This window comes from Narcine bancroftii, unplaced genomic scaffold, assembly GCF_036971445.1.
Source record: "Narcine bancroftii isolate sNarBan1 unplaced genomic scaffold, sNarBan1.hap1 Scaffold_106, whole genome shotgun sequence".
Lineage (NCBI taxonomy): Eukaryota > Metazoa > Chordata > Chondrichthyes > Torpediniformes > Narcinidae > Narcine > Narcine bancroftii.
In genome coordinates this window covers 455709-482551 of record NW_027211823.1, presented here as the reverse complement: position 1 = coordinate 482551, position 26843 = coordinate 455709, and the positions used below count along the sequence as shown (strand labels likewise).

Here is a 26843-nt window from a genome sequence, read left to right as displayed (position 1 = left end):
TTTTTTAAAAAAGGAATATTAAATAATGATGATGTTAGTTTAAGATGAAGTGAGAGTTGGGGGAGAGAACTGGATGGGCACTATTTCCTGAAAGTCATCTGCTACGTGTGAGTTATCTCACACCCATTTTTTTTGGGAGTTACCGCATTGCGTGGTTTAGACGGGAGGGGGTATTTTTAACCTCCTACCTGTTTTTTTTTTCCTTTTTTGTATTATTAGATTAAAGAGTTAAGGGTTTTCTTTTGTGTTTATAAAAAAAAGCATAAGAAAGTATTTGATTGTTTAAAAAACTAAAAATTCATGTGGTTTTTTTTGTAAAGTTTATTCAGTAGATAAGGAATATTTGAAATTTAAATGTGAATGGGATAGATAAGTTTTTTAAAAATATTTTTTCTTTAACTTTAAGGTGAAAGGAGTGGTAATTCTGGTGTATATTATTTTGCTATTTTAGTTATAGAACGAAGGGAATAATGGTGAAAGTTATAAAATGAGGCTTGAATTTTGTTTGTGGCTTATGCTCTATTTGTTGAAGATATAGATTTCGTTGTAGATGTATTTTTATTATTTGGATATCTGAATTTTAACATAATGATTGGGGATATTTAAATGTGGTATTGGAGCTTTTATTGGGTAATTATTCAAGGTTATCTTTGTGAGGTTTTTCAGTTGGTTGTTTTTCCAGACTCTTTTGTGTAGTCTTCCAAAGGCGCTATTTGCCTTGGCGAGTCTGTTGTCTATCTCATTGTCGATCTTTGCATCTGATGAAATGGTGCAGCCGAGATAGGTAAACTGGTTGACCGTTTTGAGTTTTGTGTGCCCGATGGAGATGTGGGGGGGCTGGTAGTCATGGTGGGGAGCTGGCTGATGGAGGAATTCAGTTTTCTTCAGGCTGACTTCCAGGCCAAACATTTTGGCAGTTTCCGCAAAGCAGGACGTCAAGCGCTGAAGAGCTGGCTCTGAATGGGCAACTAAAGCGGCATCATCTGCAAAGAGTAGTTCACGGACAAGTTTCTCTTGTGTCTTGGTGTGAGCTTGCAGGCGCCTCAGATTGAAGAGACTGCCATCCGTGCGGTACCGGATGTAAACAGCGTCTTCATTGTTGGGGTATACAGAGCCGTTGTCATACCCACACTCCTGTTCGGCTCCGAATCATGGGTCCTCTACCGGCACCACCTACGGCTCCTAGAACGCTTCCACCAGCGTTGTCTCCGCTCCATCCTCAACATCCATTGGAGCGCTCACACCCCTAACGTCGAGGTACTCGAGATGGCAGAGGTCGACAGCATCGAGTCCACGCTGCTGAAGATCCAGCTGAGCTGGATGGGTCACGTCTCCAGAATGGAGGACCATCGCCTTCCCAAGATCGTATTATATGGCGAGCTCTCCACTGGCCACCGTGACAGAGGTGCACCAAAGAAAAGGTACAAGGACTGCCTAAAGAAATCTCTTGGTGCCTGCCACATTGACCACCGCCAGTGGGCTGATAACGCCTCAAACCGTGCATCTTGGCGCCTCACAGTTTGGCGGGCAGCAGCCTCCTTTGAAGAAGACCGCAGAGCCCACCTCACTGACAAAAGGCAAAGGAGGAAAAACCCAACACCCAACCCCAACCAACCAATTTTCCCTTGCAACCGCTGCAATCGTGTCTGCCTGTCCCGCATCGGACTGGTCAGCCACAAACGAGCCTGCAGCTGACGTGGACTTTTTACCCCCTCCATAAATCTTCGTCCGCGAAGCCAAGCCAAAGACGATTCAAGGTTAAAAGGGAAAAATGGTGGAAGAGTACCAAATTTGAATTGTACAATGTTTAATGAGGTTGGAATTTTGTTTTAAGATGGCAGTTTATGTGACTAATATGATGATAGATGTGAAGTTAGTTGATATTTGGTGAAGGTTTATCTCTATAGAGAAAGTTTTTTTTTTCATCTTTTTTTTCTCATGCTACAATTTTTTTTAAAGAATTGATTATTGTTTAAGAATTTTTGATAGACAATGTTACTAATTTTACTAATTTTTTATATTAAGTTTGAGTTAATTATATGTTTCATCTTAACTCTTAAATATATGCATTTAAGTTTGATTTAAATATGTTTTTTAAGTCTGATATCTTAGTATTAATTACTTTTCATTTTGTTAGTATTTTAATCGGTTATGTTTTTGTTTTTTTTTGTAAGTGGGTTTTTTTCTCACATATATTATTAACTTTATTAATTCTTCACTCATTATTTTGGGGGGAAGGGGGGGTTGGACTAATTTGAGTTGGGTTATTAATGTGTAATAATTATTGGGGAGGGTATAGTTTATTTAGATTACTGATACTGTATTGAAATTTTATTATTTTGTTCTTAATTTTTTAAATGTAATTCTATATGTTATTCATGTTATAAAATCTTAAATAAAGTTTAAAAACAAAAAAATGATGTTGGCCACTACCGGTATGAATCGGTGATAAAAATTAATCGTACCAGCGAATTCTTGCAGCCCCTTCATTATGTGGGGTTTGAGGAAGCACTTAACAAACTCTACCTTTTCAAGCAGGGTTTAGTTCTGTGCCTGTTGATTTGACCCCCAAGGAAGTCGAACGTTTCCAACCTGAACTAGCACTTAGCAAGGTTTATATAGTAAGTCCAAATTCCCGCAGCCAGGCGCACAGTCACATTAGACGGTCTCTGTTTAGCTTCATTGCCACCACTTTGACATCTTGTGGTTACTGCCACCCTCTGCTGTTGGAGAATATCCTCCTTGGTCTCAGCCCCTCAATGTAACTAATGTTATATATAGAGAATTTAGGTTAAAATGGCTTAAGTTAAAATGTGATGATTAATCATAAAAAGGGAAGCCAGAACGGACAGGGAGCTTACTAGCAGCCAAGGACAAAAGGTTCAGCTGGATATGTTTTTTTAAACATATCTTTCCATGGTCATAGTGAGAGACATGCAGGAGACAAAAGATTGATAAGAAGGGTGAGAAACAGAATTTAGTGTATGTAGAGTTCGCAGCGTACGTAACGAACGTGATAATTAAAAATGCAGTTGTACTTAGAATGCTTTTGCAATACTAACCAGTTAAAACAGTATTAATAAGTAGGGGAAGGGCAAACAACAAGGGTATAAAAATCAATGCACTCTATGTATCGGGGCTTAACTGGTGAGAAGCCAGTTGAGTCCAACTCTGCAGACTTGTAAATAAAGCTTGTCGTGTCATCAGTTTTAAAGAGCCTCATGTGTGAGAAGTTTTATTTCTGACAAATGGGGGCTCGTCCGGGATCTACACTCCAGCCGTGAGGGGAGGCGAGAAGAGGGACATCGGAGGTGGTGCACCCCGCTGAGTTCAGCGGCTCCTAGTCCCTTGCTCGTTGCTTCGGGCGGCTTGAGCGAGTGGTATCCGGACAAGGTGACACGACAAGACGGAGAGGAGAAGGGTGACGGTTCAATCCCCGAGAAGACACCGGTAAGTGACGACTTACGATTGTGGTGTGGGGATTGGGTAACAGGTGTAACGGGATACACCTGTTAGGATAAAAAAACCTAACGTAATAGATCAGGTATAGAGCTTTTGTCATGGCGTGAGGACCCTGTCGTGGGACTCTAGGATAGACCCCAGGGAAACCTCGGCGGTAACCGAAGGAGGGAGAGCACCTCCGACGAAGTGCCGGGAAGAGAGGGGTCGACCCCAGGGAAACCTCAGCGATAACTGAAGGAGGGACAGTACCTCCGACGAGGCGTCGGACCCCTAAAATGCCCCTAATGTTTTGGCCTTCATCACTACTCCTGGCAAGGCATTCTTGACACCCACAACTCTGGGTAAAAGAAAATACCCCTGATATCTCCCCTAAATCTTCCTCCCTTTGCTTTAGACAGATGTCTTCTAGTGTTTGCTACTCCCATCTGGGTTTCAGGCAAACTGAAGGGCATCTTTCACCGAGTTTCTGGTTTTCCAGCAGTTCTGGATGTCTGTCTCTGGATGCTCTGCTCCGTGGACCACCCCGCAGTATCCCATCTGGTCCTAGAGTCTCTGTGTCAGCATTTTGCTGCTGACCACTGCCTGACAGCCTTGTGGTCAAAAGTGTTTGTCTATGAAACCGTTCCCAGGAAGGTAAAGGGGAAAAGTCCTGCTGACTGGAACATTGTGCAGCACCAGGGCCAGGCCAATCCTTCGCAACACCTGAGCCAGGTAGAACCACAGCACATAGCAGCATTTGGTGCCCTTGCACTTTGGTTGCAAGCACAGCCACACACAATTATGGCCATGCTGGTTACACCCTTGTCCCCATTGATTGACGATGTACACGGTCCTTCTCCAGACTCTATCCATTTTGGACCCCCACATGAATAGGAAATTTGTTTTGGGAATTGACAGGGTGGTGGTGTGGGGATGGGCCAAACCTGGTCTACGTGCAGCAGGACCGAAAGTTCCTTGCACATTGCACCTGATAATCACGTTTTACCCGAATGACAGAGATGGGCATCTCTGTGGTTCTCCCTGTCTCCTGGACCTGGGGGTCTTTGTACTGCTCCCCATCTCCTTAAGTTGGTGCTTTGTTCTCCACCACCCCCACAAGAAATCCAAGACCCCTGGATGGAGGGCAGAGGCGCAGAGAGATCAGTGAGAACACGGGTAGTTTCAACAGGGTGGGGTCCATCCAGGCGCCTGATAACAGGAGGAACCAAGTGGGAAGGAGGATGCAGGGCATTCAAAAGCAGGACATTGCGAGAGAGTGGATTCCTCGAACTCTTGAGGAGAGAAGGCGCTGGTCGATCCATCGTTTTAGGTGGGGCAGGGTATAGACATGGCAGCTGACTGGAATTGTCAGCGGGGTTACTGAGACCTGGGAAAGGAGGGGAAGGAGGGTGCAGTAGTGTTCTGAGAGTGCTGAGGGAGAGGCAACATGGGTGCCACCTCAAGGCAACGGTCCCCTGATTGTTTGCAGGGATGGGCTCTGTAAATAGACTCATAGTTATCCAGCACAGAGCATCTTTGTCCCCCTGCCATCAGGAAGGAGATATGGAGGAATAAAAGCAGAGCAGCCAGGGAGGGAAATAGCTTCTTCCCACAGGCCGTGCGATTGACAAGGCAACATGAGCTGGATGGGAGCTAAGAATGAAAAGGGTTAGAGGAATATGGACTGATTACAACAGCTCAGCTAGCAGGAGAGAGGGGCTGAAGGGCCTGTTTCTGTTTTGTCTATCTGGACCAGCCGTTTGAGTTCAAGCTTTAAAAAACCCAATCATTTTTAATTTTAATATTAACGGTACAGAATGAATCAAGAGACAAGATGTCTATCCAGCAGCAAGCGTCGAAAGCACTTCCTGAAACGGAGGCTCTGAAACCACAGGGAGGTTCTGGACGGAAAGAGGCCCAGCTTCTTCTGGAAGGAGGAGAGGAGAGGCAGGGGAAATGCGGGGGAAGGGAAGGGGAGGAGAGGGGCTAGGGATGCCATCCACCGTTCACCTCCCCTTTCCTCTACCCCGTTCCCCTCCCCTTTCCACTGCCCGTTCCCCTCCCACATACCCTCCCCTTCCCTTCCCCAGTTCCCGTCCCCCGCTCGCCTCCCCCATTCCCCTCCCCCTTCCCTTCCTCCTACTCCTAACCCTAACCCCTAACAAAATCCTAAACCTAACCTTAACACTACCGATACCCGCTACCACCAATCCACGTCCCCTAACTCTACCCCCACCCTGTCCACTAACCCTAACTTTATCCCTACGCCTATGCCACCCCCTAACCCCAACCCTAATGCTACCCACCATACCCTAATCCCAAACCTCACTCCTCCTCTACCCCCCTGCTCCTACCCCCTTCCCCTATACCTAACACAAGCCCACTTCCCCGAACTATAAACCTAACAATAAACCAAGATATAGCCCTACCCGAACACTAACCCTAATGCTACCTCTACAATGCTCCTAACCCTAACCCTAACTCTACCCAACTTCGCCAACCCTAAACTAAACCCTACCCCTATCCCTTACAACCTACCCCCTTCCCCTAACCCTACCTCCTACCCCTTCCCCATACCCACACCCCCTACAACTACCCCCTTCCTCTAACCCTACCTCCTACCCCTTCCCCATACCCACACCCCTTACAACTATCCCCTACCCTATCCCTTACAACCTACCCCCTTCCCCTAAGCCTACCTCCTACACCTTCCCCATACCCGCACCCCCTTCCACTACCCCTACCCTATCCCTTACAACCTACCCACTTCCCCTAACCCTACCTCCTACCCCTTTCCCTTACCCGCACCCCCTACCACTACCCCCTACCCTACCCCTTACCACAATCCCTACCCTTACCCCCTTCCACTACCCCCTTTCTCCTACCCCCTTCCCCTCCCCCTCCTTCCCCTAGGTTAGGGGTAGGAAGGGGAAAGGGAAGGGGGAGGGGAAGGGGAGGAGGAGAAGGGGAGGGGAAGGGGGAGGGTTAGGGGAGGGGAAGGGGAGGGGAAGGGGGAGGGGAAGGGGAGGGGGTAAGGGGAAGGGAAGGGGAGAGGGGAAGGCGAAGGTGAAGGGTGGAGGGCTGGGGTTAGGGCATAGGTGTGAGGGCAGGGGAAGGGGAAGGTGAGCGGGAGGGGGTTGGGATGGAGGAGGGTTAGAGGAGAAGTGGGTGAAGGGACATGGAAAAGGCAGGGAATGGGGTTGGCAGGGCCAGAGGGAGAAGGAGGGGAGGGATTCAGGCCATCATGATGTTGTCTGCCCTCTGTTCAGCTGGGATGCGAGTTTCTTCTGGACTCGTGTCTTGTCTCTGAGATCGCTCCTTCTCCTGGGAAGAGAAATATAAGTGATAGAGGTACTGACTCTGAGGCCTGATCACAATGACTTTGGAGAGTCCCAATTCTTCCCCCATCATCCCCCCTACCCCTGAACACTGGAGCCTTTCCCCTTCCTCTGCTTTACCTGAGGAAGTGTGTTTTGGCGAAAACCACGATCTCTCTCTGCAGAGCTCAGAGCAACGTATGTCCATCAGGCAACACCCGGGTTCTCCACGATATGGCAGCAAGATGTTAGACAATCATGGATGGATCAGTCGAGACCGTTCAGCTGATCCATCTGAACCTACCCCACAACAATGTTACCCTCCCCTCCCTCACACCAGTACCCTCCTTTTTTGGACCAGCCTCTGCTACTAACCCGGCAATGCATTCCAGCCACCCACTACATTCTGTGCGAATAAAATGTACCCCTCACGTCTTGCCTAAATTTCCCTCAGCTCACCTTATTTAGACGTCCTCTGGTATTCTCGCCCCAGGAATGCACACAATATTCCAAGTGTGGTCTGACGAGAATTTTATACATCTGCAACGATACCTCTTGGTTTTTGAACTCAATCCCCTGACTCCTGAAGGCCAGCACACAATACACCATCTTAAACTCCCTATCAATTTGCACAGCAACCTTGAGTGATTTATGGAGCAGGATCTAAATATTTCTCTGTCCTGCACACTGTTCATAATCCTGCCATTAACCAAGTGCTCTGCCCACACATTCTTGTAATCCGCATTCAATAAAGATATTGGTCTATATGAAGCTACTTTTAATGGGTTTCAAACCTTCTTTGGAATAACTGTTATTCGTGCCCTTGAAAATGACTCTGGAAATAAACCTGGACCAGTTGCTTATTTAAGTACATCTGATTTACTGGTTTGAACTCCATCTGTCACTTCTCTGCAAACTGGATGACCTATGACAACCTTCTACACTGTCTACAACATCTCTACCTCTGTGTGATCCCCTGACGTACCCACCCTTCCACTCCCATCATCATTCATAAAAATCACAAAGAGCAGGGGTCCCAGAGCAGATCCCTTTGGAGCGCCACTAGTCATTGTTCCATCTACTACTGCCCTCTGTTTTCTGCAGACAAGCCAATTCTGAATCCACACAGCCAAGGCTCCATGGATCCCATGCCTCCGGACATTCTGAATGAGGCCACCGTGGGGACCTTGTCAAGCACCTTACTAAAATCCTCGTGCAGCACATACAGACCTTGACCTTCTTCTATTTCCTTTGACACCTCCTCGAAATACTCAATTTGACTCGTGAAGCAGGACCTGCTCCTCACAAAACTATCCATGAGTTTGCCCAGCATGTTTGGGAATTGCCCTCGGCCCCAGCATCTGCAGACTTCCTGGCCAGTCCCTCCCTTACCCCTTCCCAGAGCTTCCGCATCCATTAGAACATCAAGCATTGCTGCCCAGTACAGGCCCTTTGGCCCATAAAGGCTGAACTGACCTTTGTAAATGTTCTCCACAACCTTTACCTGTACCACACCCATAGGAACATAGGAAGTGGGAACAGGAGTAGGACAAAAATGGCCTATCGAGCCTGCTTCGCCATTCAATACGATCATGGCTGATCTAATTTATGACCTAACTCGACCTACCCTGCCTTCTCGCCATATCCCCAAATTCCTCTATCATGTAAAAATTCTGTTCCCTTACATCCACATGCTCGTCTCAGAGACTTTTATATGTACCTATTCTACCAACCACTACCACTTTCTCCGATGACGCATTCAAAGTTCTCACAACTCTCTGCATAAAAAAAATCTCCCCTCACCTGAAGCGGATGCTCTCTGAGATTTGCACCTGACACTTTAGGAAAGGTTTCTGGCTGTTCATTCCATCTAAGCCCCCCACAATCTTATTTAGAATAAGTTATTAAGCTGTGGAAGGGGCAAGTTCGGAGAGGGAGGAGGAGAGAGAGCTGGTGAGGGAGGGATGAGAGCTGGTGGGGAGGGGACAAGGCCGTGTTGGGGAGAGGGATCAGGACCGCATTGAGGTGGTGAACGGGAAGACACGGTTGGATCTACCTGCCTAAATAAAGGAGCAATAAGAAGGCCATCTTGGGATCTACCAGCATCTTTTGGGGCTTGATGTCTCAATGGAAAACCCCCTGAGGATGGAAGTAGGCCATGCTCTGCTACAGCTGGTACATGAACATCTGGCAACACAACGATATAACATGACCCACTCTGCCTCCACACTGGCCGGGTCTGGATCCTGAGGGTAAGGGGAGGTGGGTGAAGGGCCCCTCCCTGCCAATCAACATCCATCCTCATCATCCTCTCCACCCCTCTCCCCTCACTACCCTTTCTCTCCTCACCAATACCCATTGAGACCCTCATGCACCCTTCATCGATATCCAGTCCCCAGCGAGACTCAGCCAGTAAACTCCTTCATATCCTCCAACCCCACCATCCAAGCTTGCCCCAGTGGACAACTTGACCACCCAGACCCACAACCACCTTGATGTAGATCATGGGAATGGGCTGCTTGGCCTTGTTGAAGTGCTGGGCCATGCAGTGAACTGTCTCGGGAACATAGTCCAGACGCAGATTCAAATAAACCTCCTCTTTCTCTTGGACACAATACAAACATGTCAGCTGGATTTACCCTCCAACACCCAGTGCCTCTCCCAACTGGAGTGCCAGCGCCTCCTGCTCTCTGTAGGCCTGATGCCCCCACTGCTCAACACAACATGGCATGAATCCAAGGGCTCAGCGAGCAGAGCGTCAACAGGCCGTAGTGGACCCGTCCACTGCCCCATCATTCGGCTTCTGGTGAGACTGCACAAAATGTGCAGCTCTGACCGCCCTCCCTCGTGAGGCAAGGATTCACCGGGAGAGAAAACCATTGACGTTTTGAGATGAGAAATGTTTGCAGCCGGGTGTTGGCTGGGGTCGAACATGTGGAGGCTGAGTTGTTGGGACGATTCAGAGCAGGCGTTGATTTGGAAGCGCACCAAAAGGTTCTGGGGAAGTGAGTTATGGGGGAAAATACATTCGTGAAATGAATTGGGGAAACAGACTGGAGGGGCTGAGTGGCCGAATTTGGCGACCTTGTCTTGTGGTCTTGGCTGCTGCTGTCTGGAGTTGAAATGGCAAGAGGTCATGAGTTAATGGGTGAGGAGCAGGGCAGCCAGCTTCAAGGAGTCGGCACTGGTCAGAGGGGCAGGATGGAGGCAACAGAGAGGCTGCAGCGAGACAGATCGATTGAAGGAATGGGGAAGGAAGCAGCAAATAATATGCATCAGAGTGGGGGTGGGGTGGGTGCAGGTGGATCTTACCTTGACTACAGAGGAGTAGAAGTTGAGAAGAGGGACAATGATGGTGTGATTCAACTTTCGCACGATCTGCAGTTTGCGGTTCTATGGCGAGAGAGGAACATCAGCAAGGCTGGGCGATGGGTCGGGGCCCTGAGGGGCGACTTGTCCAAGTTGAGGGGGGAGGCGGTGAGGAGATTCGTCAAGAGGTCAGAGGTGGGGAACTCCTAGGGAGGCCGAAGTGGGGGACTTTTCGAGAGTCAGTGGGAGGGACTTTTCGTGTCGCTGGAGTGGGGACTCGTCAGGGGGTTCAATGAAGTATCATTTCAGTTTTTATGATTGTTTTCCCAGCTTCTACTGAACAATTAATTTGCAGAAAATCTCTGATGTGTGTGTGTGTGTGTGTGTGTGTGTGTGTGTGTTTGTGTGTGTGTGTGGGGGGTGGGGGGTTGTGTGTGGGGAGGGGGGGTGCTGTTGTGGGTTTGTGTGACTTTCTCTGTTTCCAAACCCCATGGCTGCTTTCGTCTCTGTCAGATGCTCCTCTTTCCACCCACCCTTCAAAAATGTGTTTGGGGTGTTTGTCAATTGGGTGTAATTGTGTGAAACGGGCTCATGTGTCGCAAGGGCCTGTGAACGTGCTGTAGGCCCTAAAGTTAAATATCAGGGTGTTCCATTTCCACACAACTGCTCCTCCCCCTCACCTTGAATCTCTTGTCTTGCAAGATCTTCTTGATGGCAATCAGCTCTCCGGAGTCCACCAGCCTTGCCTGGTACACCACACCGAAAGATCCATTGTCGATGATTTTATCATCTGTGCAGGACACCACCTTGGGGACGTTGGGTCCATGACCCGGTGTGGCCACCTCTGTTGTGACCTTATTGCCATGTCCTCTGGGGCAGAAGCAGCAGCATTTACACACCCAGAGGGTACACAACAGGTCATTTATCCCAACCCAGCCTTGCTGTCCAAGTTAGTCTCTACCCCTCCCTCTAACTCCCTTCCAAGGGTCACCTAAATGTCAGAATTGATCCTCTGGTGGTTCGTTCCAGCCTCTCAGTAGAAATATTGCCACCCCAGGTCCCTCTTTGATCACTCTCCTCAGACTGAGGCCAGTTCCGCAGCCGATCATTCTGTCTACAACCCTCCCTCCATGAGAGGATCGGGTCATCCTTGACCTTCAGCACGTCCCGGGGAGATGAACCACTCTGAACCCTACCACAGGTTTAGCAGAAGCCCTCCACATTCCCAGAAGCTTAGCAACACCGTGATCTTCCATGATGCAAGCGAGACCTCGTCGCCTGAGGGAGCAGGTGGTGCGGAGAGAGCCCCACTCTTCACCGCTAAACTCTGCTGGGTCCACCGCAGCAGAAACACTTTCTAGCACCTTGATCCAGGTCCACTGGGGAAAGAATCCTATCCCAGTTGGGGGGTTGTGGGGTTGAAGGGATCTTGTAACCACGGGGGTGGGGGTGCGGGTGGAGGAGCGGTCCTGTCTCTCAGTGGACAGATCCCATTCCAGGTGGAGAGGGAGCTCTGTCCCATTTCTGATGAAAGGTCTGCCTTCCATCCCCCTCGCAACTTCTCTTCTCCCTCAGACACCTCACACTCTCCCCTGCCCCGATTCCTCTACCACACTCTCATCCCCCACCCAACAACACCCCCATGGTTTCCCCAGTGCTTTCCGTCCCCTCGCACCCCATGCCCCAAGCTCAACCCTATGTCCCCTACCTCTGATCCAATCTCCCTTGACATTAGCCTGTGGTGCAACCCCGTTCCTTCATTCTCCCCTCCAATCCTACAGACCCCATCCCTGTATCCCCTCACATGCCATTGTTCTCCCCTCCCCAGTCCCCTCCAGCTGCCTCATAAAGTGCCCTGCACTCAGGATGGGGAGAGGGGATTAAATGCAGCCTCCATTCTCTCCGCCCACACTGGGTGAAGGATGGTGCCAGAGGAGGCTCTGTCCCTGTAGGGGAGCCTGTAACAGGCTCTTTATCTCACCCATGGGCGCAGGGTGCTTCCAAACTCAACCCTGTTGATCAGAGGGTCCCTGGGATGAGACAGCATCCTACTCCGACACGCGGGCTAGAATCCCCTTCCAGGAGAGGCATCTTTCTCGTGTTGCTGTGCCATGGCATGACTCAGCTATGGCTGCCCCATGCAGTGACATCATCACCCCCTCTGTGTCATCATCTCCCCCCTCTGTAACACCTCCCCTCTCTGTCACACCACTAGTGTAATGGGCAGGGACATCCAACCATTTAAATCCTCCTCAATTTCCCCAAGCAAGGGGAGAATAATTCAGCTGGTCTAAATTACTCGTTGTTATCTATTCTAACTCCTAGATATTTGATGCCATTTTGCCGCCACATTTGTTGACTATTTTCTTGACATTGGCTCTAATCCCTTTTCCTAAGTGACATGATTTTGCACATATCCCAAAAGAACTTATACCCAGAGATCTCCCCATAGTCCTCCAAGGTGGAGCACAACTTGGGCAATGAGTGTGTCGGGTCTGTCAGATATATCAGAACAACTTCTGCAAATAAATTGATTTCATGCTCTTCCTGGCCTGTTCTGAAACCTTTAATGCCTGAATCCTGGCAAATGGCCTCGGCTAATCGCTCCATGGCCAGTACAAACTCACTCACTGGGGGTGTGGGGGGTGGGGGAGTCAGACCTTCATTGGCATGCCTGTTGGCTAACTCTGTCCCTCTCATCTCGACATCAGTGGCTCAGGTTGGGGGAGTCTGTACTGCCTCCTGCAGTGCACAGCAGCACTGCTGGACCAGCTTTATCTCCTTATTTTCCTGGGCCCTCTCCAAATCTTTCCTTTCTATGATCTCACATTGGTTTCTAAGGAGAAACACTGGCAGCCAAAAGGCACCCTCTGATTCCCCTTAGATTTTGGGAACCCCAACTTCTTGAAGTGGGACAACACGTGGTGACCTATTTTCTCAAGATGTGGATCCAGGAGCTTGGACCAGTCTACCAGTTTGCGGTGGTCCGCCAGCATGCTTGCCAAGCTTCCTAACCCTGCACTCTCGTCAGTCCACCCACAGATCTTGTTCTCCCTGCCTGCACTCGATTTCCTGCACTGATTCGAAAGCATCTCCACTGCAGCTGTGTTCAGTCGGAACTCGAAGGACCCTGCTCACTGCACCAATTATTATGTGTGTGAAACTGAATCGAGGGTTCCCAAGGGTGGCGAATTTGAACACAGTTGTCTTTTATTGACACGTAGTGAAGTCGCACGAGGAATAAAAGATACACACAGACACAAACTCGCCGGATTAATCGATACACTTGCAACCAGTCGTGGATAGAAGACTTGACAATCAACTTGTCACATACAATACCTTGAACAGGTCATTCATTCACTCATTGATCTTGGATGCCTGTGGGTGGTAGGGGATATGCAGGTGGCCCCAAATACTTGGCATCACCACCCATTGCTGGTCGGACGTTATCCGATAGGGTATTCCACATATGGAGCACGCTTAAATGGTGCTTGGTCGGCCCGCTGGCAGGACATCCGAGTATGTGCTGACCATCGTGAGAACATATCACTTTTTATTTTGGCAGGGGAGAGGCCTGATATGGTCAATTTATCAGACTTGGCCGGCTCCCGAACCCCAGCGAATGTGGCCCTTGGGTTTAATTGCTGACAAATAGGGCATTTGGCCATCACAGTTCTTGCAACATCATGAGACCCCCAGATCCTCTGTCCATCATAGTGCCCCCATATGCCCACATTTATGATGCACCAATGCTGCCAAGGCTCTGGGGTCTCTCTGCTTGGGGAAATAGTGGCAGAGCATATTTGAGCAGCTCAGTCCACAGTGGCATTGCATCAGCTTCAGCGGTTTTCCTGGAGGTGTGTCCATCCACGTGGTGGACCCTGACTATTCTTTTGTTGTTCCACCTCTCAGAAGATCTGCCAGTGCTGTTGTCCTCAGAGCAGGCAGCCATGGATCTGCCTCCCTGTCTCCTGATGCCGACCCATCCACACTGACGTGCTGTTTGGCACAGCCCAGAAATCCTGTTGCACTGATCGGAAAAGAGGCTCCTGGGCCCGCCTGGTTGTCCCTTTTCGGATCAGTGCCACAGCTGCCAGCTTGGACAGTTGGCTCTCCCCTCCACCTCACCCTCTTGTGTCAGTACTTTATCTGTGGTGGGCTGGAGCGCTCCCACTTTACACCGTTGTTTTTCGCACCTCCACCAGCCGGAGCCGTCAGTAAACCAAGCTTTTTCCTGCTGTCCAGCATCGAGGATGTTGAACGGTTTGCCCCAGGCCATGGTGCCAAGCTCTTCTCGGGGTCATTCAAGTGGGAGGCTGTCACTTTCGGACAGGACATGATCTGTTCTTGCAAGTGGCTCAGCCCTTCGGGCCCGGCCGCTGTGCGGTCTGCCATGTACCACTTCTTCGGTCCGCTGTGAGTGGCATCCGCAGATTTAACCCATCACATGTTGGGGAGGTGTGGCTGGAGTGTGACTGTCTCTGCTGCCATCTGGTTCTCTGTGGTGAGCAGGCGAGCATCTGACACTCAGATGGGGAGTCGCGAGAGGCAGCTTCCAGGAGGGAATTGAACCAGAAGCTGTGTGGGACTCGGCGACCTTGCCTCTTTTGCTCGAGGCTCCACTAGGCCATTGTCTTCATTGCAGAGACAAGTCATTCAAAGGGTCTTCCAGTTTTGAGGGGTTGGGGGGTGCTTATGGTCAGTGGCAGTGGTGTTGAACAGCGTGTTTTGCCATTTAAGAAGCCATTTGTTGTTCAGGTCATCAATGAAGCTGAGAGTTTTTTTTTCTGGGCAACATTGTACAGTAGATGGAGGGGCAGGGTGAGATGGGGAATATGTTGGCACCAGTAACCGAAAAGACCCACAAAACTTTGTGCCTCAACTTGTTGGTGGGCACCGCAATGAGGATTTTGCTTTGAGCAACCATTGATATTTCTCTGCTGCCTGGATTCTCAGGAAAAGGACTGTTGGACTAGGACCCTGGACCTTTTCCAGGTGGTGCCTCCCTGGTGCCAGTGTCTGGGGTGTTGCTGCTGGTGTACAAGACATCCTAAAGTGGGCCAGAGGTTGTGGTACATGGAGATACCAATGATATAGGGAGGAAGAGGGAAGTTCCTGAAAAGTGGGTCCAGGGCGTTTGGTGAGAGCTGAAAAGAAATAGCATGAAAGGAGTCATGTTGGGATGACTGTCTGGGCCATGCAACAGTGAGAGCAGGAACAGAATGAGGTGGAGGATGAAGGCGTGGCCTGAAGGTGCGGGTTAAGAGCTCCATGAGGGCATCCTATTTGCCTTTCTTGGGAGGCTGATGTCAGAAGTCGATGAGCCTTGCTGCCATGTCCTGATGAGCAAGAACATCGTGGAGGAGTAATGGATGTCATCAGCGGTGATCTCTTGGAGGTGGAACTGGTCCTTGGCCTGTTTGAACCCCACGTGTAGCTGCGACATCCAGAACATTGACAGCTTCAACCAAACCATCTGAAGAGCCGCCTGGACCGTGATCTTCATGTCCAACTGAAGGGCTGGGTCCTGCTGAGGTCACCACTGTAGCAGTCACTTCTGTTGAGGAGAGAAGTGGGAGAGGGTAGGATATTGGGGATGGGGGTGGGGGGTGGTTTCTTTATTCTTTCTTTTATAGATGCCACACATTAGATGAGCATTATTATTAATTGTGTGAATTTGTTGTGGTTTTAAGTTTATAAATATTTTTTTAAAATGATCGGCAGGACCACGAGTGGCAGATAGGATCATGGGTACTCTCTTCCTCCAACCCACCCACCCCAAATATCAATGGGATAAACCGGGTTCATTGTCAACGTCGTCGAGGATCCCTTCCACCTGCCCACAGCATTTGGCAGCTCTTCTCATCAGGAAAGAGGTCGAGGAATATCGGAGCCAGTAGCACCAGGCCCAGAAACAGATTCTTCCTGCGAGCAGTGAGAATGGAGAATGATGGATGACCGGCTCAGTCAAAGACTCCATGACTCTGCTATTGATTCAAGAGAATTTATTTCTTTTTTGGGAGGGACTGCACGTGTATCATTTGTCTCTCTGTGCGTAGGTCCGGTTGTGTGTTTGCAGAGGTTTCCACCATGAACACAGTTTCCTCAGGTTAAATTTGAACGGGTACAGAGGAGCTTTCCTGGATTGGAGAATGTATCTCATGAAACAAAGGTGACTGAGTTCGGGCTTTTCTCTTTTTCACCCCAAAATTAACTTTATTCTAAAATTATTGACCAAGAGGACAACTGTTCCATGTCTTTTCTCATCCTCGTGTTGCATGCCTATATTCCCTTCACTGCTCATGTTCTCTGTTTAACATCATCCCACCACTTTGACACCTTGTGGTTACTCACTGCACTCTGTGGTTGAAGGGGTTCCCCTTAGTCTCCGCCCCTCAAGACACGGGGGATGAGAGTCCTTCCCCACAGCGCCCTCGTGTTGGCTGCGCCAAGCCTCAGTGCATCTCTCAGCAACCTGGAATAGGCCGGTGGGCAGCGTTCCCTCACCCACATCTCCATGTGCTAAAAGACCAGCAGGTTAACGTCGAACAGTTATGCCCTTCAGACCTCAATGTTGCGCTGACCTATCAATTCCAAGCAAAATAAAAACTAGACCCTTCCTCCTTCATAACCCCCAATTCTTGCAATGGAGGGAGTGCAGAGGGGATTCACCAGGCTGATACCTGGAATGGCAGGAATGACTTATGACGAAAGATTGCGCAAATTGGGATTGTACTTGCTGGAGTTTAGAAGATTGAGAGGGGATCTCATAGAGACATGTAAAATTCTGGCAGTACTGGACAGAATGGATGCAGATGGGATGTTTCCAAGGATGGGAAAATGCAGAACCCGGGGCCATGGTTTGAGGATAATAGGCAAACCTTTAGGACCGAGATGAGGAGGAATTTCTTTACCCAGAGAGTGGTGAATCTGTAGAATTCATTGCCACAGAGGGCAGTAGAGGCAGGTTCATTAAATATGTTTAAGAGGGAATTAGATATATTTCTTCAGTATAAGGGTATTAAAGGTTACGGAGAGAAGGCGGGGACGGGATACTGAACTTTAAGATCAGCCATGATCTCGTTGAATGGCGGAGCAGGCTCGAAGGTTCAAATGACCTACTCCTGCTCCTATCTTCTATGTTTCCTTCATTCATGTGTCCAAGAAGCCCTTAAATGCTGCTAATATTTCAACCTTCATCACCACTCCTGGCAAGGCATTCCTGGCACCCACAACTCTGTGTAAAAACAAGTACCCCTTATATTGCCCCTAAACCTTCCTCCCTTTGCTTTGGGCTTCTAGTGTTTGCTTCTCTTATCTGGGTTTCAGGCAGACCAAAGGGAATCTTTCACTGAGATTCTGGTCTTCCAGCAGTTCTGGATGTCTGTCTCTGGATGCTCTGCTCAGGGGACCACCCCGCAGTATCTCATCAAGTCCTAGTCTCTGTGTCAGCAGGAATTCCATGCTGACTACTGCCTGATGGCCCTGTAGTCAATAGTGTTTGTCTATGCAACCATTCCCATGAAGGTGATGGGGCAAAGTCCTGCTGACTAGAACATTGTGTGGCATCAGGGCCAGACCAATCTTTCGCAACACCTGAGCCAGGTAGAACCTCAGCACATAGCGGCTTTTGGTGCCCTTGCACTTTGTTTCCAAGCACAGCCATACACAATAGCCATGCTAGTTAGGGTTATTCCCCCATTGATTGACGACGTACATGGTCCTCCAGACTCTATCCATTTTGGACCCCCACATGAATAGGAAATGTGTTTTGGGAATTGACAGGGTGGAGGTGTGGGGATGGGCCACACCTACCTCACGTGCAGCAGTACCAAGAGCTCCTTGCACCTGATGACCGGGTTCTACCGGATTGACAGAGTTGGGCATCTCTGTGGTTCTCCCTGTCTCCTGGAACTGGGGGTCTCCTTACAGCTCCCCATCTCCTTGAGTTGGTACTTTGTTCTCCACCATCACCACAAGACAACCAAGACCCCTGGATGGAGGGCAGAGGCACAGAGAGATCAGTGAGAATATGGGTAGTTTCAACAGGGTGGGGTCCATCCTGATGCCTGATAACAGGAGGAAACCAATGGGGAAGGAGGATGCAGGGCATTCGATAGCAGGTGGGGCAGGGTGTAGACATGGCAGCTGACTGGAATTGTCAGGGGGATACTGAGACCTGGGAGAGGAGGGGAAGGAGGGTGCAATTGTGTTCTGACGAGAGAGTGCTGAGGGAGAGGCAACATGGGTGGAACCTCAAGGCAAGGAACCCCTGAATTTTTTGCAGGGATGGGCTCTGTAAATAGACTCCCAGATATCCAGCAAAGAGCATCTTTGTCCCCCTGCCAAAAGGAAGGAGATATGGAGGAATAAAAGCAGAGAAGCCAGGGAGGGAAATAGCTTCTTCCCACAGGCCGTGAGATTGACAAGGCAACATGAGGTTGATGGGAACTAAGAATGAAAAGGTGGACAAGAATATGGACTGATTACTACAGCACAGCCAGCAGGAGAGTGGGGCCGAAGGGCCTGTTTCTGTGTTGTCATTCTGGACCAGACTTTTGAGTTCAAGCTTTAAAAGACCAAATCATTTTTAAATTTAATATCAATGGTATAGAATGAATCAAGAGACAAGATGTCTGTCCAGCAGCAAGCGTCGAAGGCACTTCCTGAAACGGAGGCTCTGAAACTACAGTGAGGTTCTGGCCGGAATGAGGTCCAGCTTCCTCTGGAAGGAGGAGAGGAGGCAGGGATAACGTGGGGGAAGCGGTGCCTTCCTACATTCACCTCCCATTTCCTCTACACCGTAACCCTCCTCATTTCCCTGCCCATTCCCCTCCCTCATCACCTCCCCATTTCCTGTGCCCCGCTCGCCGCCCACGCTCCCCTCCCCAACCTAACCCTAACCCCTAACAAACCCTAACCTTAACATTAACACTACCGATACCCTTAAACACTACACCACGTCCCCAACCCTAACTCTTATTTCCACCCTCTCCTCTAACCCTATCCCTACGCTGTCCCCTAAACCCAACCCTAATCTTACCCACCTTCCCCTAACCCCAACTCACACCCCACCTCTACCTCCTACTCCTACCCCCTTCCCCTAAACTTAACACAAGCCCACTTCCCCGAACTCTAAACCTAACCCTAAACCTCGACCTAACCCGAGCCCACATCTCCTAACCCTAAATCTAACTGTACCTCTACCCGTCCCTGACCCTTATCTTAATTCTACCCACCTTCCCCAACCCTAAGCTAAACCCTACTCCTATCCTCTACACCTACCCCCTTCCCCTAACCCTACCCCAAACCCGCACCCCCTACCACTACCCCATTACCTACCCCTACCCTCTCACTACCCCACTTTCTCCTACCCCCTTCCCCTATCCCTCCTTCCCCTGTTAGGGGTAGGAATGGAAGGGGAGGGGAAGGGTAGGAGGCGAAGGGGAGGGGGAAAGGAGAGAGGAAGGGGAGGTGAAGGGAGGAGGGCTAATTTTAGGGCATAGGTGTGAGGGTAGGTGAAGGGGAAGGTGAGTGGGGGGGGGTTGGAATGGAGGAGAGGTAGGAGACAAATGGGAGGGGAAGTGGGTGAAGGGATATGGAAGAGGTGGTGAATGGAGTTGGCAGGGCCAGAGGGAGAAGGGGAGGGGTTCAGGCCATCATGATGTTGTCCATCCTCTGTTCAGCTGGGATGCAACGTTCTTCTGGACTCGTGTCTTGTCTCTGAGATCGCTCCTTCTCCTGGGAAGAGAAATACGAGTGATAGAGATGCCGTCTCCGAGGCCTGATCATGATGAGTTTGGAGGGCTCCAACTCCTCACCCATCACCCCCCTCCCTACCCCTGCACACTAGGGCCTTTCCCTTCCTCTGCTTTACCTGAGGAAGTGTGTTATGGAGAAAACCACAATCTATATCTGCAGAGCTCAGAGTACCGTGTCTCCATCAGGCAACACCCTGGTTCACCACGACATGGCAGCAAGATGCTGGACAAATCATGGATGGATCAGTCGAGTCCCTTCAGCTGACCCATCTGAACCTACCCCACAACAATATTACTCTTCCCTCCCTCTCACCAGTACCTTCTGTTTTTCTTTTATTCCTGTCCCTATATTAAAATCTTTTTCATGCCTTTTTTGGATGAGCCTCCAGTACTACCCCTGGCAATGTATTCCAGCCACCCACTACATTCTGTGTGAATAAAATATCCCCCTCACATCTTGTCTAAAGTTCCCTCATCTCACCTTATTTAGACGTCCACTGGTATTCTGGTCCCAGGAATGCACACAATATTCCAAGTCTGGTCTGACTAGAATTTTATATATCTGCAACGTTACCTCTCGGTTTTTGAACTCAATTCCCTGACTCCTGAAGGCCAGCACACAATACACCATCTTAAACTCCCTCTCAATTTGCACAGCAACCTTGAGCGATTTATGGCGCAGTATCTAAATATATCTCAGTCCTACACACTGTTCATAATCCTGCCATTAACCATGTGCTCTGCCCTCACATTCTTGGAATCCACATTCAATAAAGATATTGGTCTATATGAAGCTAATTTTAATGGGTCTCAAACCTTCTTTGGAATAACTTTTATTTGTGCCCTTAAAAATGACTCTGGAAATTAACCTGTACCAATTGCTTGTTTAAGTACATCTGTATTTACAGGATTCAACTCCATCTGTCACTTCTCTGCAAACTGGATGACCTATGATAACCTTCTACACTGTCTACAACATCTCTACCTCTGTGTCATCCCCTGACGTACCCACCCTTCCATTCCCATCATCATTCATAAAAATCACAAAGACCAGGGGTCCCAGAGCAGATCCATTTGGAGAGCCACTAGTCATTGTTCCATCTACTAATACCCTCTGTTTACTGCAGACAAGCCAATTCTGAATCCACACAGAACAGGGTTCCATGGATCCCATGTCTCCCGACATTCTGAATGAGGCCGCCGTGACGACCTTGTGAAGCACCTTACTAAAATCCACGTGCAGCACATACAGACCTTGACCTTCATCTATTTCCTTTGACACCTTCTCGAAATACTCAATTTGACTCGTGATGCAGGACCTGCTCCTCACAAAACTATCCATGAGTTTCCCCAGCATGTTTGTGCATTGCCCTCGGACCCAGCATCTGCAGACTTCCTGGCCAGTCCCTCCCTTACCCCTTCCCAGAGCTTCCGCATCCATTACAACATTAAGCATTGCTGCCCAGTACTGCCCAGTACAGACCTTTGTAAACGTTCTCCACAACAAACTAACCCTTACCCGAACCACACCCATAACTATGGGTGGATTAAATATCCAATTAACTTCTTTCTGAAATAATGCATCATGAATTTGACGTTGATTCCAATTTTGAATAACTTTTCATAATTCTCGTTCAGCTCCTTTAAATTTAGATCCATTATCAGAACATAATTCTTTTACTTGACCACATCTAGGAATAAAACGCCAAAGAACATTAATAAAAGAGTCTGTATCAAGCAATGACGCTACTTCAATATGAATTGCTCTCATAGTCAAACAAGTGAAAATAACTCCATATTGTTTTTCAACACTTCGTCCTCACTTTAATTGCAAAGGACCAAAATAATCAACTTCCACGGATGTAAATGGGAATTCATCAGGTGAAACTCTGTCCTGTGGTAAATCTGCCATTTGTTGTTGTCCAGGTTTTCATTCTCTCTGTTAGTCACAAAGAGATGAAACCTCATAATTTCATTATTAATATATTTAAGAACTGATGTTCTATCAGTCCAAAACACAGGATCTGCTAACTCCATCTGTAATTCTCTTCTTAACATAGCGTCCATTTTGCTCACCATAATAGCAGCAGTCAATTCCATTCAAGGTCTGGTGACTGACTTTAATGGAGCCACTCTGGCTTTTCCCAATACAAATCCACCATCTACTCGCACTTGGTTATTTCACAGGACTCAGTAACTGACAGGATGAAAACCACCTTCACTTACATCAGAAAAATGGTGTAACTGAGCAAATGTGGCCACTCCAAAGTCTGTTGATGTCAAAACTTCCAAGTATTTGAAGACGCTCAATCTAATTTTTCCAATCTTGTGCAATGGATTCTGGATTAGTTTCATCCCATCCAAATTTTCTTCTGCACAAAACTGGTATTTGGCCGGGCTGATCATTAGGCTGAATTCAGCCAGTCGGGAGAAGAGGGTGTGCAGGTGAGACTTGTGTTGTGCCCAGTCTCTGCTGGCGACAAGAATGTCATCCAGATAAATAAACACGAAATTCAAATCCCTGCGCAATGTATCCATGAGGTGCTGGAAGGTCTGGGCGGTGTTCTTGAGCCTGAAAGGCATGCATAAAAATTCAAACAAACCGAAGGAGGTGATGATGGCCGTTTTGGGGATGTCCTTGGGGTGCAATGGGATTTGATGATACACGCACACCAGATTGACCTTGGAGAATACTCTCATATCATGCAGATTGGCCATAAAGTCCTGAATGTGAGGGATGGGGTAACAGTCAGATACTGTCATGTCATTAAGCCGTAGATAATCTCCGCAGGGGTGCCAGCCATCGGAGGCTTTTGGGACCAGGTGGAGCGGTGAGCCCCAGGGCTGTCAGAGCGACGAATGATCCCCAGTTCCTGCAGATGCGAGAACTCCTCTTTCGTTAACTGGAGCTTATCTGGCGGGTTTAACAGTAATGTACGATAAATTGTATCAGACACTGTGGCCCCAGGTTCACAGTTGGGAGAATATTTAACGGTGATGTACAGTCGACGACTTTGGCAGATACTGTGACACTGTGCTCACAGTACTGAGAAGGTTTAACAGAGAAGTATTGTAGAATAAGGCAGAATCTGTGACTCCAGGTTTACAGTAGTAAGAAGGTTTTAAAATGATGTACAATAAACTGAGGCAGATACTATGAAATCTGGTTCACTGTGGGGAGGAGGTTAATGGTGATGTACAGGAGACTACGTAGATACATTGATACTGTGCTCAGAGTGGGGAAAAAAAGCTTTTTTGGTGTTGTATGGGAAACTGAGGCAGTTACTGTGACACCGGGTTCATAGTGGGGAAAATGTTTAACAGAGCTGTACGATAACCTTTGGCAAATAAAGTGACACCAGCTTCATATTGGGGAGAATTTTTAATGATGATGTACACTAAACTGTGGCAGATACAGTAACATCAGGCTCACATTAAGGAAAACGTTTACTGGTGATGTACGGTAGAGTGGCAGGCTCTGTAACACCGAGTTCATAGTAGTGAGAAGGTATAATAGTGACGTACGATAAACTGTGGCAGATACAGTAAAAACGGTCTCACAATGGGGAGAAGGTTTAATGGTGATGTGTGGTAAACTTAGGCTGATACTTTAACACCAAGTTAACAGGGGGAGAAGGTTTAATGTTGATGAACGGTAGATTGAGGCAGAAGCTGAGAGACAGCATTCACAGTAATGTGAAGGTTTAACAGTGATTTACTATAAACTGTGTCAGATACTGTGACAAGATGGCGCAGAGGGTAGACGTGTGGTTCCACCCTTCCCCAGTTAGACTATTAAATGCTCAATTTTAAAAGTTGTAAAAGTGATTAAAAATACTGTTTATAGACTTTGGAATTGTGTAGGATCAAAATAGCTACAAATGTGAAAAAATCAAAAACTCAGTTCCAGAAGAAATTACCTTACAAAAGTGTTGAAGAATTGTGGCCGAGTTCAAGTTGAAGCAACGGAGTCGTCGACTGGAGTCTCCAAGCCTCAGAGGACTCCTGCCCAGCTAAGTATTTCGTTGGCACCACTTGCGCTATCACAAGATGGCACCAGCTCAGCAATGAGTTCAGCGGTTTCGACTCGTGCACTCATGAACACAGGCGTGAGGGCGGGCCAGATTAGCGACGACAGGCCCGTGAGACTGCAGCATTGACTGGTGGTCAGGAGAGGTACAGTGTAGCATCAGAAGACGCACCTGTGCAGTCGGTGGCCCTACCGGGCATGCGCGGTGCGTCGAGGGTCCACAAACCTTTGGAGAAGGTGTGGGCTGTGCGGGAGCCTGAGCAACGGTGAACTGACGAGGTCGGCACACTGTTGTCGCGTGTCCAGACTTCCACCAGCACCGGAAGAGGACCTATTGCTATGGAGGAAGAAGATGCACAACTTCATTAGAATTTGAAGAACTGGGGACAGCAGCAAAAGAAGGTCAGCCTCAAAGGGAGGTGACGGATCCTGGACTGGATTCTGTGTTTCCAATTCTGGAAGGGATTGCTCAGCTCATGGAAGATATGTCAAATATATCAATGCAGATGACTCATCAGATGACTCAAGGATTTTCGAAATGAAAACTAAAATGAACACTGTGTGTGAAGAAATAACTTTTATGAAGCAAGATATTAATGTAGTTAAGAGTGATGTTACGAGATGGACACGATCAGTGGATACTGTGCAAAAACATTTTAAAAAGATTGAGGAGGCTTTCTTGAATGCAAGAGTCAAGTGGAGCGTAATAGAGAAAAAATGGAAATAGTGGAAGATCCTTTTGTAGATTGGGGGATTCAGAAGAAGGAATTATTGAAGAAGTTTGACTCATTAGAAAACCAAAGTCGTAGAAAGAATGTTAAGATAGTAGGTCTTCCGGAAGGTATGGAAGGTTCGGATCCGGTGAAGGTTTTGAAGAAATGGATCCCAGAAGTGTAGGGCAGGTAATTCATTCCAGATGGACTGGAATTAGATCGAGCGAACAGAGCATTAAGGAAGAAACCGTTTCCAGGCCAACTACCACGAGAAGTTTTGATTCGCTGTTTTAAATATCAAGACAGAGAGATGATCCTCCGATTGGTGGTGCAGAAAACACGGCAAAATCAGGATCCACTGATGGTTCAAAATAATAGGGTTTTTTTTTAATGCAGATCTGAGTCAAGAAATTATCAGAAGAGACCGAGAATTTAATTCAGCCAAAGAAGTATTGTGGCAAAAGGGATATAAATTTGCTTTTCGTTATGCGGCAGTATTGAAAGATTTTTATGGGAATTTTCGATCTCAGTTTTTTGTAGAATGACCATGATGCTTTAATATTTGCTAATTCATTGCCAGATGGACGAGGAAATGGGCGATCGTCATCATTGTCACCGAAGGGAAGGGTCAATGGGAATGGAAATGGGAAGATTGGAAAATATGGAAAGAATGGGAAAAAAGTTGAATTGACGCAAAGTCTTCTCGATATTGAAGATCCGGAACAATCAGTGGGACTGGAATCACTGGGTTGAATGTTTTTGTTTCAGTACTTTGTGAAAGTCTGACTGGGGGTGGGTGACACTGAGTCCTTTAGTCACCTGCCACTTGTGGACTTTACCACACCCAAATTTTTAGGGGGCTACTACTTTTGAGTAGCTTGTTTTGGGATTGATTTTTCTCTCTTTTTTGGAATTTTTTAAATAGGTGGGGATTAGAATACAGCAAGACTTAGAAGGGGAGCATTATTTTATAGTAGGATTCACATTTGTGAGAAGGTTTAACAGTGATATACTATGAACTGTGTCAGGTACTGTTACACCAGGTTCACAGTGGGGAGAAGGTTTAACAGTGATGAACTGTGTCAGATACTGTTACACCAGGTTCATAGTGGGGAGAAGGTTTAACAGTGATGAACTGTGTCAGATACTGTGACACCAGGTTCACAGTGGGGAGAAGGTTTAACAGTGATGAACTGTGTCAGATACTGTGACACCAGGTTCACAGAGGGAGAAGGTTTAACGGTGATTTACGGTATGTTGAGGTAGATAATTTGACACCAAGAGTAAAGTGGGGATCAGGTTTTATGCTGATGTACTGTAGACTGAAGCAGATACTGTGACACCAGGCTCATTGTATTGTTCATTTATCTTAATTACAACATTTAATTTATATCTCCATTTTTTTTGGTGGCAACTTCCAAACATTCCATAAACTTCTATTCTAATCAGATTTTGTTCATTTAAATAGGTCACCACTAAAAGCCCAAATCGTTTGGTCTCTTAAGTACGCTGCACAAAATTAAATTCTTTACCTGGGTTTGGTTCAACATCACTTCAATCTGCTTCATTAATTTTTCAGCCCCTCGTTTTGTGCTTTCTGCTTTGCCCAGCCGATTCGCCAAATGGGCATCCAACTCTGTCTTCTCAGCTTGACCCAACATCTCCTCTGTAAACTTAAGCAAACCAATAAGTCTAAAGTTAAAAATTTCACCTTGGCATTTTCAAAAACAAAAATGACGCTGTGACTTGCCGTTTCACATCATAATCCCACTTGCTAAACTTGCAAGCAACTGCACCGCATCCTACAGCTGGAAAATTGCAAGAGAACTGCTTGGTTAAAGCAAAGATTCCATCCAGTCACCCCATTAAAGGCCTCCAAGTTAACAACAGATAGCAACATGAAAGTTAAATACAAAGATCTGTATCAGGAAGATTAATGGGCTTAAAAAAATCATTTCCACTATTGAAAGAAAACTCCTCAGGGAACACCAGGCTCTTGTTGAACAATTCCTGTTGTATTACTCAAAATGGTTTGAATCTTGATTTCAAGCAGAGTCATTTGGTGAGATTGTTGGTCCAGAACAAACCCTGCCCACACACTCCCTTAAATACCTGCAAAGTCGTGGCTCAGCTCTGCTCCATGCTAAAGCTATCAAGCTTTTCTGAAGAGAAAACGGATTCAGATGCTGGTACGTTGAGTCACAAAAACACTAATGCTTCCCTGAACAACACACCTCTATCTTAAAACCAACAAGAACCTTCCCGTGTGGTA

General features: G+C 47.7%; 2 long non-coding RNA genes across 3 annotated transcripts in view; both read right to left on the bottom strand.

Annotated features, from left to right (window-relative positions):
* Positions 1–6332: 6332 nt before the first annotated feature.
* Positions 6333–12159, bottom strand: LOC138750212 (uncharacterized). The gene is made up of 4 exons (XR_011349164.1): positions 12049–12159; positions 10748–10937; positions 10071–10151; positions 6333–6765 (listed from the first exon to the last, which is right to left on the bottom strand). It is a non-coding gene; the product is annotated as an uncharacterized lncRNA (long non-coding RNA).
* Positions 12160–19432: 7273 nt separating this feature from the next.
* The window catches only part of LOC138750213 (uncharacterized), a 68528-nt gene continuing 61117 nt past the window's right edge, over positions 19433–26843 (bottom strand). For both annotated transcript variants that reach the window (XR_011349166.1, XR_011349165.1), the window contains exons 3-4: positions 26104–26244; positions 19433–19808 (exon numbers count right to left, since the gene is read on the bottom strand). This is a non-coding gene — a long non-coding RNA (uncharacterized lncRNA). The remainder of the gene's footprint in view (positions 19809–26103; positions 26245–26843) is intronic.